The sequence below is a fragment of the Patella vulgata genome, chromosome 8, assembly GCF_932274485.2.
Source record: "Patella vulgata chromosome 8, xgPatVulg1.2, whole genome shotgun sequence".
Lineage (NCBI taxonomy): Eukaryota > Metazoa > Mollusca > Gastropoda > Patellidae > Patella > Patella vulgata.
In genome coordinates, this window is record NC_065886.2 from 33,471,783 (window position 1) to 33,486,176 (window position 14,394).

General features: G+C 37.5%; 1 long non-coding RNA gene across 2 annotated transcripts; it reads right to left on the reverse strand.

Annotated features, from left to right (window-relative positions):
• Nucleotides 1–5,196: 5,196 nt before the first annotated feature.
• LOC126829862 (uncharacterized) lies at nucleotides 5,197–13,931 on the reverse strand. Of its 2 annotated transcripts, none has more exons than XR_007683564.2 (6): nucleotides 13,814–13,931; nucleotides 10,878–10,953; nucleotides 10,041–10,134; nucleotides 8,991–9,134; nucleotides 8,102–8,221; nucleotides 5,197–7,603 (listed from the first exon to the last, which is right to left on the reverse strand). It is a non-coding gene; the product is annotated as an uncharacterized LOC126829862 (long non-coding RNA). The 2 variants fall into 2 exon arrangements; XR_007683565.2 differs by having other exon boundaries at nucleotides 7,579–7,707.
• Nucleotides 13,932–14,394: the final 463 nt, after the last annotated feature.

Genomic DNA, 14,394 nt, shown 5'->3' on the forward strand with positions numbered 1-14,394 from the left:
CTATACTGGACTAATGAAGACGGGCATACGCCATACAGTGTGCTATGAGGGAAATTTTACCCGGGCAGCGGTACTATCGCCTACTCTTATATCGAATTCCAACTGCCAAGGGATCTTTTATGTGGACAGATTGATTTTATTAAGTTATTTACATATGAAGACGTAATAAAATATAAAAAGGAAATTGGGTAAGAACATAAAAAACAAGTCCTTGAATATCTAAAAGTCGCTTTAAAAAATGGTTTTAAAAATCGATGTCGTGAGAAGAGAGAACGGATCATCTTCCCCCTTTGTCAAAATAAAAACAAGTTAATACAGGAGCTCCGGCTAACTGATGTTTGGTGTCATTAGTGCGGATAGTAAAAAAAACGTGGGGAAAAAGAATCCGCTTGCTTTATGTGGAAAAGCAAAGTAAAAACCCTGGATCCGTGGATGAAGACAAGAACATGTTGCAATCAAAACTATTGCCAATCCGCAGCTAACTTCAAATGTGAATGAACTGTATAAATATTTGCTGAAATCTACAATGGAACGTCATCACAATATATAATTTTTTAAACAAATTTAACGGAGCTGTATTATATGACAGTCGTGGAAAACATGATTAAACAATACGAACAGAAAACAGTAAAAAAATCCTTGACCACTATTATGATTATGTACACTGGTCCTGGTGTTGTTCAAGAAAGTTCCCCGGGATATTGCAGCATGGTTACTCCCTTTCAGTAGTGCAGGACGAAGGGCCTGACAAAGAGCAGTATCTGGTTGTGTAGATGGGACAAAAACACAAGCTCCTGTGTACACACTGGCGTGCACATAAAAGAACCCTTCACAGTTGAAATTCGATGAAGAAATGCCACTTAACTGTCCATTGAATATTTCCATCATAGCACTCTGTATAGAGCATGCCTATAATATCTTCAATAGTCCGATTGGTGCAGAGACGTAAAAAAAAAGAAATGAAATGGTGTGTAATGCCCTACTGTTCTGCCCCCATTGGGCTAATGAAGAAGGGCATACGCTATAAACTGTACAAATTGTACAATTTATAATATATTAATATAATACCACACACAAGAAATGCAAAACAGGTATGCTGAAGAAATCATACTATGTAAGTGTATTTATAAAGGCATAAAAAGGGGGATAATTCAGACAGGATTAGGTAACTAAAGAAAATTTAAAATAAAATTTAAATTTGATCATTATCCAATATGTAGTCGGTTATATACTTATAAGAACTGTCAAACTTTGTATGTTGAAGAAATGGAAGTTTCGAAATTTCTTTTAAAATGCGTAATTGTGTACGGCCTTTGGCAGTGCATTTAAAATAAAGAGATTTTATTCGGGAAAGAAATAGTTCTTTATTGTTACATATTGTCAAAAATCGTAATGCCTGTGAATTGAAAACACTATATAGCGTGGTATCTGGTATTTTACTATAAATTGAAGGGTATTTTATTACTTCAATACCAAATTTACCCGTTTTGTCGAAAATACCGACATTAAATTTATTGTTAATTATATTGATGTCCAGGTCAAGAACAGATGCATTCATAGGCGTACGAGCTGGGGGGGGGGGGGGTGCATTTTTGTCTGCAGGCTTATTTACTACTATGCCCAAATGGGATGGTATCCATTTGCATTCTACTGTTTTATATTTCTTTCGAACGACATCAACACGTGCCCGAATATTCTGAACAATTTCTGGTCAAAATATTCGGGCAAGTGTTGATTCTCATATCGTGTTAACTAGAGTTTTATATCGAGTACCTAGTAAAAGTACATAATTAAATAAAATCCCGAGGGATTACACAACGTGAAGGGACTAAACTAATTACACAACAAGAAGAAGCTAAACTGATTACACAACGTGAATGAGCTAAACTGATTACACAACGCGAAGGAACTAAACAGTAAACTGATTGCACAACAAAAAGTAGCTAAACTCTTTACACGACGCGAAGGAGGTAAACTGTTTACACAACGTGTAGGAGCTACACTGATTGCACAACAAGAAGTGGCTAAACTGTTTACACAACGTGAAGGAGGTAAACTGTTTACACAATGTGAAGCAGCTAAACTGTTTACACAACGTAGAGTAGCTAAACTGTTTACCGTATTCAACGTAGACGAGCTAAACCAATTTGATTTGTTTTTGTTTTTTAAAGTGTTGATTTGGGTTGCACATATGCGCGTTTTCTCCCGAAAGATTAAGCGGGTATCGGCATGTTTACTAATTTGAGTTTTAATTTTGCCTTGGGCCTACTGTGTCGACAGTGGAACACATAATCGGGTATACTCGCTGCTGTATTTCAATGGTAGGCGAGCGTTTTGGTCATATCTTTCTGTGTTCCCTTTAATCTATAGATGTAAAATAGATGTTACCATAGATACATATAAATATTTATTTTTTCTAAAACCAAGACAGGTATTATTCATATTGGTATATTATTATACATTCATGTGAATTAAAATTTTACAGGTGATAAATAGCTAGCAATTCTTTTCCTTTGTCTACCTTAGAACTTGTGCCTCTTGTCCACAATCATTGCAGACATTTCATATTTCATTCTCTTCATTTTAAAAAAGTACCATATCAATCAAAGCTGGAATGTGGACGTATATTCCAGCGTTAGCGATGCTCTTGTACTTCTGGACAGACCATAAAACTGCCTCATTAAGAACAGATTTTTACTCGCCAATTGTTTAAACATATTATACTCACTGAACCTTTAATAATTCCAGCACAGAAGATTTATTCCTTATTAAAGCTGACGTGCATGAACAAAAAAAACAATAAACGCGCGACTATTGGAATGCATGCGTATCCCTGAACTCAGGTAGTCTCAACTAAATAAAAGAGAAGAGGTTATCGAGGGGGAAGAAATAATTAGAAGCTTCGAATACGTGTTATTTCAACTCCAAGGAACCTCCCGGAAAATAGACAAATTTAAGGAACTCTAATCTAACCCAAGTCTTTCCTAAATTTTAGTCTTCACGTATCAACATATTATGATACTTTACTTGAGGATGATCTTGACACCGAATCGTGGCTAAAAGTAAACGGTGATGAATCAATCATCAAAGAAATGACGGCTCTAGGTTAGGGTGTAAATTTAGGGCACGAGATTATTGCCGAGATTGTAGGTTAGGTTTAGGGTGTGCGTTAGGGCTAGGTCCAGTGTGGGGGTTAGGGTTGGGATTAGCACTAGCCCTGTTTACATCTCGTCATCTTTGACCAAACTTGAAGTTGATCATATGAAGTAGATCTAACCCAAAAGGCGGTGGACTTGCTGTGCTACATAAACTTTCTCCCAAACTTCAACTTATGAAACCAAATTCGTATTAATCGTTTGAAATGTTGGAGGTTCAAGCTTCGATATCAGGTCTATCGTTACAAGTGATCGTCCCTCTCCTTCAAAACCAAATGAAATTCGTAGTACAATGTTCTATCCGGAATTGGAAACTGGTCAATAATTGTTAAATTGTTTGGCGTTAAGGTTGAACTTTTTGATTAGTGGCTTCACAACTGCTTACTTCCAAATTCTAGGAAATGTGCCAGATTCCAAGGTTAGATTTATAATCCGTTAAATAACAGATACTAATGTTTTTAAAGCAGAATGTTGGTGGGCACAGGGTCCAACGCACATGTCGTTGCTTCCTGATATTAATTCCTTGATCTCTTCTTCAGTGAACGCGTCAAAGGCAACCAGTTAATCACTAACAAACCTAATTGAATAATTGTCTATGTTTGGACTATTCATATCAGAAATTTCCATGTCAAGGCCTTGTCTAATATTTTCAATTTTCTCGACAAAGAGACTGTTGAATGTGTTAGCCCATGTTTTATCATCGGTACGTTTGGGCAGAATGTCTGTTTGTTCTTTTCCTATAAGCGAAAAAACAAAATTTAACAAAAATTTGGGTGAATTTGAGTTTTCTGCAATTTTTGAAATACATGTACAATATTCTGATTTAGGTTTACGGCTAGCTGATGTGCCCCCACAGTCGTTCAGAAATGCGACTCTTGTATTTGGCGAGGTGTACTTCCTCATTATAAAAAATAGTTAGTTCTTGGTCTGATGACAATGACATGTTTGATTGACGGATCAGACTTAAAATGAAACCAGCGGCTGCCAGGCAGGAGAGAGAGAGAGAAATGGGGTTTGACGTCCACTCGACACAAACTAGGTCATTTCGGGACTAACACATGGTTTAATTTTATTTCAATAATTCGCTTGCGCGTAGGGGTCTTTAGCAGTGGGAGGAAACTGGAGGACCCGGAGAAAACCCACGAGGTTGGACAGGCGACCCTACTCCTTGCCACGTACAACCGGGGATTCGAAACCACGCCAGTTGACTCAATGACAGACTTTATGGTACAGCGCGCACGTGCTAACCATTCAGCCACCCAGATCAGATTATAATTTAATTCAATAGACCTCTGTTTCACAAATTTAAATGATGCATATAAATTTCATACATACTGAATGATAACTTTCATCAATCGAGCATTAATAACAAGGTTAAACAAAGTGAAACAAGGGCCATAACTCTAGAAGTAATAAACGGAAATTGCTGAAATTTACTAATTTAAATGACGCATGCAAATTTCATACAGATCGGCAGATAACTTTTGATGTTAGTGTGTTCACTTTTAAGGTTCAATAAAGTGAAACAAGGGCCATAACTCAATAGGCTTCTTCGTTTCACTAATTTCAATAATGCATATACATTTCAGAAAGATCGGATGATAACTTTTGGCGTTAGAGCGTTCACAAGAAATTGTGGACGATGGACGGACGGACGTACGGACGGAACGACAGACGGACGGACGGGGGCGACGGCAATATACGTCCACATTTTTATGTGGGCGTATAAAAACAAACTGTTGCATTGTTTTTCCTGGAAAGACAAATGTCTTAACTAACTGAGATAGAAAGGAAGTAAATACACATGAAGTTTAGCAAAGACGACAGGTGAAAATACTAGACGATCACAAGGTTACTAAGATATGTAGTAAGAAAAGATGCATGGGTCATACGTAGGATGTGGCGACCGGTGGTGCTACACACTAGCACTAACTTTTTGTTCTGACCTCACCCATAATGTGGGTCTATAAAAATAAAGGCACATTTCAACTGATTTTATTAAATTTGTTTTATACAATTATAAAATGAATTGTAGGTATAAAACGCAATACAAACTTTATAAAACAATTGTATATCAGATTAAATATAATGTAGCTAGTAGATAGTGTAATATAATGTTGTTTAAATGTAAAAAAAAAAGATGGACATTGTGAGTAAATCTATTAAACAACTTTCTACCAGTGTTTAAAAGGCATTCCTTCAGTAACCAATTAAGGGACTTAATTTGTGTATTCCAAGAAATCCCTCGATTGAAAAAATCATTTTGAGGGGAATTTTGACACAATAACGTTATGATTTTAAATGAAAAATGAAATGAAATGAAATGAAATGAAATGAAATGGGCTTTAACGTCCTACTAAATTAAAAATGTCAATTTGGCATAAAGAATGACAAGTTATCAAAAATCGGTATAAATTATTTTGAGTTATAGTAATAGTGGATTTGTTGCATCATAGATATCGTTTATTCATTGAAATAACCCCAAACAAACAAACGTATGAAGTATTGTTTGCCACCATTTTTGCCTCACTCCAGTGTAATCCTATTATGCACCTACATGAGCAGAAATATTGTCTTAGGGATTCAGATTTTATCAAACACCTCACACAAAACCTGACATTCTCTCCAACCAGCCGGTCCATCTCTTGCTCAAATTCCTGGACAAGCCCCCGATCCAGCACATATGCCTAGAGTCTCAAAATGAACCTGCCTTTAGAAATCTTGAAATCCTCTCCTCAGTACCTTGCTAGAGTTAACTATAATGTTTAAAAGGTAAATAAAGTGTTGGATTTAGACAAAGAAAGGTTTAGGCTATCCCGCTTTAGAGGCAACTCTCAATGTCCCCACTCTTACGACTAGAGGAAGAAAAAGTGTGTTTTAAACACTAATGAGCAAAGCCGAGGATGATGACAGATGTTTAAGACCACAGTGCATGTAAGAAAGACTTATGGCAGTGTCAAAAATATTATACACCTTGGTCGGGGACTCCATATATACTCTTCAAAAAAGTAGGGGATATTGAAATGCAAATACCTATGCAGGTTGTGATATGATAAATAGTCATGGACACTTGACATGCTTTGAGAGTATGTTCACAGATGAAGAACCTATCACCCCAACAGAACCACTGAGCTGCACATGCGACACGCAATAGCACCATACACGTGGGAGGGGCTCATTGTCAAATTTGACACTTCAAGGAAGGGTTGATGAAAGCTGCCGCGTGCTTGATTATCTATCCATGTTGGCTTTCCTATCGGTTCTTGCATAAGATTTACTGTTTAGCATATCTTTGCTTTAGTGTGTTACGTTTAATTTGATCGGTAGACGTGTCGTCGACATCAATGTCAACCGACAACACTGCAAGAAATGGCTGTGGCACTGCAAGAGGAGTGGGTCAGGTAGCCCCAAATTGTGATTGGATGGTTTATTAGGACCATGACACAACGAATTGCTGAATGTCTGAGGATTGGTGGAGCAATTACTCATTATTAAGACAAAAATCAAAAACTTCCATTTTCACTTTTGACGGTGTATCTCTTTGCAAGTGAAATGGGGGCGTTTATGTTCATGTGTAGGCAATTGGCTTGTTATTAACATACACTGGTTACCTCTTATAAAAACAGCAGTGCATTTTCGCAGTTTTTTTATTGTTTTTGAATATCCCTACTTTTTTTGAAGAGTATATTAGGGCCCTAGGGTTCAGGTAAACCCGGCACTTCCACTAGGGTTCAGCCTGCCAAGCCTAAAGGTAAATATAAGTTTTTATAACATACAATAGATTAAATATTTGGTTTTAAAAAAAAGTACATCTTACCAATAATAATATAAAAGAAAAATAATTCAAAACAATTTTTAAATAAATAATTAGAAAATATCATTACATATTAGTAATATTGTAAACATTTACTAACATTGTAATATTTAGTAAATTCAAAACAATTTTTAAATAAATAATTAAAAATATCATTTAGTAATACTGTAAACATTTACTAAGAGCACCATTTATAAGAAATGAAGAAAAAAAATTATTCACAACATAAATAGAAATGCATTATTCATTGGTACAACTTAAGCTTAGAGATAGGGGACACACAGAAGCCTAGCCTGTTCCCCAATCCAAATTTAGATATTTATGGAATAGAAATATTGTTTATTAAAAGAAAAATCCAAGTCAAAGTGGTGTAGTGTGTACCCCTGGTTTAACATCATGGTAACTCAACCAGACAGAAAGGACAAACCCCTTTTAATAATCCCCTGCTGCTTATAACAGACAAACAGGATACCAATTAAATAAGACATGTACATATATATGTATACAGCGCCAGATTAAAATTGCATGTTATTTTTTCCTTATTTGCCACCTAAGTCAAATATCATGTTGTAGTCAAGTTAATTTCAGTAAGATTGTCATTCATTTCTTTCATTTTTAAATTCTTATAAAAACCCTACAAATAAAAACAATAAAATATTTCTGTTGCTATTAATTCACTTGATAGTTTTCTTTGTTGTTTATGTCTAGTCATTTGGATGGGCTCGAAAATTGGTGTGCCTGTAAAAGAAACCTATGACAGTTGGAATTTGAAATAAGAGTAGGTGTTTGCCTGTCGTCATTGGCCCAGTCAGCGCAAAATAGTAGGACGTTAAAACCCCATTTCATTTTATTTCATTTTCATTAATATACAGGGAGTCACAGTGGCTCAGTGTGTAAGATGCTGGCACCCTAACCAAGAGGTCTTGGGTTCACTTCCGGTATTTTCCAGCCTGATTTCCTCGGAGATCTTGTGTACACTTTGGCGTGCACCTAAAAGAACACTTGCTTGACTTTTAGAATTTGAAATTAGAGTAGGCCATAGTGCCGCTGTCAGGGCAAAATGTCCCTCATAGCACACTGTATGTCCCTGTCAGAGAAGAACAGTAGGACGTTGAACCATTTATATACTTACATGGTCATCAGAAATCTCAATATCACTAATACTCCCAACAAGGACACCCATATTTATACATTCCATAGACAGAGCTTCAGATGCTGAACTTTTAAAAGTCTCTTCCTTAGACTTTAAATCCTGCAAAATATATAAAGTTGCAAGACACCAAATTTTTTCAGTATTTAGAGGCACACCAATCTAGATATTTCATAATATAATATATTCAAAAGTCAAAGAGTGGGTTGCCTTGCAAGATACGCCCACATTTTATGTGAGATGGACAGAGAACTTGGAAATCGGTAGAGCTCATCCTCATCCTATCTGAATGTTTCACATCGAATTTGAAAAAAAATTGTTAAAAACTGTTGGAACAAATGCATTTAAAACTGTAGCCCTTATCCCCAGTCTTTGGAAAAGGGGGGATAATGTGTTAAAACTGTAATTTCTATAGCACTAACAAGGTTTTTGGAAAAGGGGGATAACTCAAGAATGAAATGTTGTGGAGCACTGAAATTGATGGGGCTCGTCCCCTCATGACACCAATGCTTCACATCAAAAATTTGTCTTTCTCTGGCGACCCTAACTGCACATCCCCTTTTCCCACCCCCATTTTGGGCTGAATGACCAGAAACAAACTTTTCAGGAGGTTATTGACCCTCCACATCCCATTCCCCCTACCCCCATTGTGTACTAAGGGAGCGTTACAAGATTTCAACACGTGCGTCCAAACATATAACCCACGCATAAATCTTGAACTGCCCATGGATCTTGAACTATGACCATTATTCAATTTATCATTTCATATTATCATATTCTATATGTGGTGTCGTTCAACCAATCCACCCAGTTCCGAGGCTTAATTGTTTGGATGCAAGTGTTGATGCAATGGACCCTAAATTAAATGTACCTCGGCAGTCATTGATCCTAAAGCCGTTGACAGGATTCCTTCGACAGTTCCTTGTAAAGTCTTTTGTATTTCTTCTTCTGATTTAGACAAAAATGAACCAATTGCTTCACGTAACAGCTCTTCGTTCTCGGTTCCAATTCTCATCTATAACAAAAAACACACACATTTCCTTCAGACGTGCATTCTATCTTATCATCCATGCGTAACCAAATGTTCCTCTTGGTTATAAGATGATATGGGACAAGGCCAAATTTGAAAAAACCTGTGTTTTTGGTAACCCGGCTGATCCTATTTTTTATTAACAAAGTTGCCAACCTTAAATATTTTGTCTCATTTCCCAGGCTCTATAACTTTGTCTTAGCATGGTTTTCTGTGGGCAACTTCCAACACTGACATTTTGGTATTATTTTCAAGAACTTTACTCAGTAATTAAGCTAGAAATAGATAATACAAATCCCACAAAATGAAAAAAAAACAAATCTTCGACTGACTGACCCTATTTTTTGGGACAAGTAACCATAAACACAGTTATTTTTTACTTGGTCTAAAGAATCAATAAAGGGAGGAGAGAGAGAAATGGGGTTTAACGTCCACTCGACACAAACTAGGTCATTTCAGGACTACTATATGGTTCAATTTTTTATTTCAATAATTTGCTTGTGCGTAGTGATCTTTAGCAGTGGGAGGAAACCGGGGGACCTGGAGAAAACCCAACCATGCCAGTTGACTCAATGACAGACCTTATGATACAGCGCGCATGTGCTAACCATTCAGCCATCCACTCCCCAATAAAGGGAAGAGTATAAGCCTGAAGGATAAAGGGGTTTTAATATCCACACAAACTAGGTCATTTCTGGACAGTTATATGGTTCAATAATTTGCTTGGGCTTAGGAGTCTCTAGCAGTGGAAGGAAACCTGATAAATCGGAGAAAACCCACAATTTTCGACAATGACAGACCTTATGATCTAAAACACCACGATAAACCATTCGCCCCCCTTCACCCACCCCATTAGATCATGAAAAGTTCAACAATACAAATAATATCTACCTGAACTTGGGCCTTAAGATTTACTAATACGGTTGAGTTTTGAGTTGGCTGATTCTTGAGGTCTACTTTTATATCAAAAGGTTTGGTGACCAATCTAGAAGAAACAAAATACAGATTTTTTTTATGTAATATGAATTGCTAAACAGTTCTGAGATGTTCAAAAACAGCTTTTTTCAACTAAAAGAAAATGAAATGAAATTTCACATCCTTTTTTTCTGAACCAACTGGGCTAATGAAGACGGCCATACCCCACGCAGTGTGATGTGAGGGAAATTTTGCCCAGACAGCGCCCCAACAGTCGACACTTTATTTCTAATTCCAACTATCAAGGGTTCTTTTATGTGCATGCCAATGTGTACACTGGACCTGTTGTTTTTTTGTATCATCCTAATGACTAGACACTGTCCTTGCCAGGCCCTCAGCCTCAGCGCTGCACTACTGACAAGAGGAAACCACAACAGAGGAACTTTCTCAGCTAACAGTCTAACACCAGGAGGTAACCCAAGATTTTCTGGTTAGCGAGCAAGCATCTTACCCAACGAGCCACAGCAGCTCCCATAATTTACTAAAGAGAGAGAAATGGGGTTTAACGCCCACTCAACACAAACTAGGTCATTTTGGGACAAACATATGGTTCAATTTCATTTAGCAGTGGGAATAAACCGGAGGACCTGGAGAAAACCCACGAGGTTGGACAGGCAACCCTACTCCTTGTCACGTACAACCAGGGAATCGAAACCAGACCTTATGATACAACGCGCACACGCTTACCATTTGGCCATCCAACATCCCCATAATTTAGTAACAGGAATCATGTCTAATGTTAGTTTTTAATACCTGTCCACCTTCTGAAGTCCTGGCCATATGAAAGTTACTCCATCACTCACTATTTTCGGTTTATGAAGACCACAACCTTAAAAGACAAAAAAAATAAAAGATAGGCTGCCAGGCAATGAAACATACACCCACAGCAAAGGCGGATTTTCGGTTTATGAAGACCACAACCTTAAAAGACAAAAAAAATAAAAGATAGGCTGCCAGGCAATGAAACATACACCCAGAGCAAAGGCGGATTTAAGGGGGGGCGTGAGAGGCGTGCGCCCCCCTAATTTTAGACAGTGCCCTTTTTTACTGCTGAAAGTGCCCTTTCTCAGACCCAAATATGTCCGTTCCCAACCCGTTGCAGGGATCCCAAATGACCCAAACCATAGATTCAAACACACCACTCTGATCTAATTAAAATGCTTCCACTTTTAAACGAATTCTTGTTGTTTAGCTGACGGTGCCCGAATCCTATAGAGTGACTATAGACAGACATCTTGTGGAATCGGCGGCGTATACACTCATGCCCATCATCGACGCGCATTAGTGCAACTTGATGTAGCATTGTTTCATGTGTGGGCAGTACAAAGTACAAGTTACAAGGCTTAAATAGTGAAGTGGCTAGGGAATAGATTCGTCTTTTTACCCATCATAATGCCTCGCTCGCCTTGACAATTTTCGAGTCACATGTTCAACTGGCTTTTTTGCTCGATTTTAAGGCTCTTTTTCAACGATTTCCGAACGTTTACTTAGACGAAAATATCAGCCAAATAGCTCTTGGAATGGCTACAGATGCAAGGAAATGACGAATAAATCCCCTCTCAGCGGCGTGCCCCGTCTCCACGGTCAGTGCCCTCATTTTGCGGCGCCCCCCCCCCCTTTTCAAAATTCCTAGATCCGCCCCTGCACAGCAACTAAATCATCCGACAAGGGTTGTCGCATATTTTTTTCTTTTGTAGATATTTGGGGGCAATAATTTGAATTGTTCCTTTGTTTGTGATTTCTGCGTGTTGTGTCTTGTCCGTATATTTGTTTTTGTGTAAATTATGTGTGGTGCAGTCTCCCTACACTTAATATTGCAAGACAATTTCATACAGATCAGATTATAATTTTCGTTGTTTGAGGGTTCACAAGGTTCTACAAACTGAAACAAGATCCTTAACTCTGGAAGTAATTTTCAGAAATTGTTGAAATTCGACAGGTTTTCTCATTTTACTAATTCAAATAATGCATATAAATTTCATACAGATCCGATTATAACTCTTGTCATTCGAACATTCACAAGTTCAACAAAGTAAAACAAGGTTCAACAAGGTAAATTGCATGTACAATAGGTCAACTGTTATTTTCAGGCACCGCAATGGCATCAGAATCTGAACCCAAGATAGAATGATAGAATGATAAACGCACAACGAAGCCATAATACCACAATGCACAGCGCGGAGTGTCTGGGATGAGAATTTTTACGTATTCTATGGGTTTTAAAATTTGTTTGTATTCGTTAAGATTGGGATTATCAGTAATACTTTGGCCATATTTATAATTATAACTTGTGATTCACGACTTCACAACGATGCCAAGTATTACGTAAGGATTGGCTGCGTGCCTCAAAAAATAACTAATTTCACTGAGATTTTAAGAAAAAAGAAAGATTTAAGAATACGGTACTCTAACAAAACATCCATATAAAGGTGTTTTAAGATGCTTTATTGCTGTTTTAAATCTTTTGGGTCAATATAGTTAGTATAATTTATAGACTCATTCTTGTGAAAATCTCAATTTCGATCAAAATCAACATTTTCACTTGTTTTTGTCTGTAGCTCATTATTAGACTTTGCGCATTCCCACTCATTTTGTCAGAGAGAGAGAGAGAGAGAGAGAGAGAGTGTTCAACCTCTACTCCACTCAACACAAACTAGGTCATTTTGGAACTAAGGTATCGTTCAATTTTTATTTCAATAATTTGTTTATGCATGGGTGTCTTCAGCAGTGGGAGGAAACCAGAGGAACCAGAGAAAACCCACGGGGTTGGACAGACGACCCTACTTCTTATCATGTAGGCCTACAAGCGGGGAATCAAAACCATGCCACATGACTCAAATGGATAATCAAGAGTTTCTTTATTATGATAGCAATGGTACTTTTAAGTCAACAGTATCTTGTCAAAACTTCAACCAATCATAACTTCACTCAAAATAAAGTAATAAAAATTAGACTGAAATTTTCAATATATTCATTTTTCATTATCTATAATGTATATTTAACGTATAATAACTTTATGTTAATAATGGTATGAAATGGAAGTTTGCTATGCCAACTACCCTTCCGTGATGGTCTTGAAAAGATTTGATGCTTTGAGCATCAGATCAAGGCCGCTAATTGAATGAATTTATATACCTGCATGCAAAGATTTGATTCGGTCCGGTTATAGGCGACAAAATGATCCACATTTTGTATTCGATTCTGAAACAGACACTACTTGGGTTAGATAGTGCTGATATGGAAGCTATATCCATTCCAGTCAATATCAATACTGCCAAATTCAGATAACAATAACTGTGGTCTGATACCTATAAAATTATACAGAAGTTATGCCCCTTTCAGCGAGCGTGAAAGAATGATTTATACTTTTGTCACCGTAAATCAACTCTTGTTCCGCCGTCCTCTTTGCAATAATAATGTTTCGTTATGAAGTATATAAACATGACCATCGGTAGTCTAGTAAAATAGTTGATGAATCATTTTAGCACGTTCTAACATTTGCTAATGAATTGGATTCTGGCATCCGTCCGTTGAACGTTTCAGCATTTAACGAGTATTTACAATATAACGGAATCTTCCATCCCGCCCTAGTCATCCACATTCTCCCAATTTTAATTGCTGCAATCACGACCTGACATTCTGAGATCTGCAGATGCAGCTTTTTAAAGATTTGCCATGATCCTACTAACCCGAAACAACGAGAGCTTCATTCTCCTGGCATCTGACAAATCCCGGCATTATTCTTGATAGACTTTGTAGCACTCGAAATCAACCATAATTGATTGTAACAGTAACACTGAACTTTGCTTGAACCCAAAAAGTCTAAGCCAATCAAACAAGATCTTCACTACTTTCGTTTCCATTTACCACTCTCGTTTCTAACATCTGACATAATGTAAATTAGATGTTGAAGAATCCGCCCACTGAGCCTCTGCTGGAATACTAAAATTCATCCTATAGGCCTAGACTATAGAAAACGGGGACCCCCCCCCCCCCCCACACACACACACACACCCACCCCGTCCCCCCCAAAAAGAAAAAAAAATAACACTAGCAATGGTAGCATTCTTTAATAAGGGTGCGGCAGTCTTATAATTTGGATAGGACGTAAAACCGCGGTCCCGTAGGCCTACACGTTGGCAGACATGGACGAATGAACCAATGGCAGTTGAAATTCGCAAGAAAAGAGTAGGCTAGTAGTAGTAGGCGGAATCGGCATTCACCGGGGAACATTATATGTCCTCATCGCCTGCATCGCTATATAGTAGTC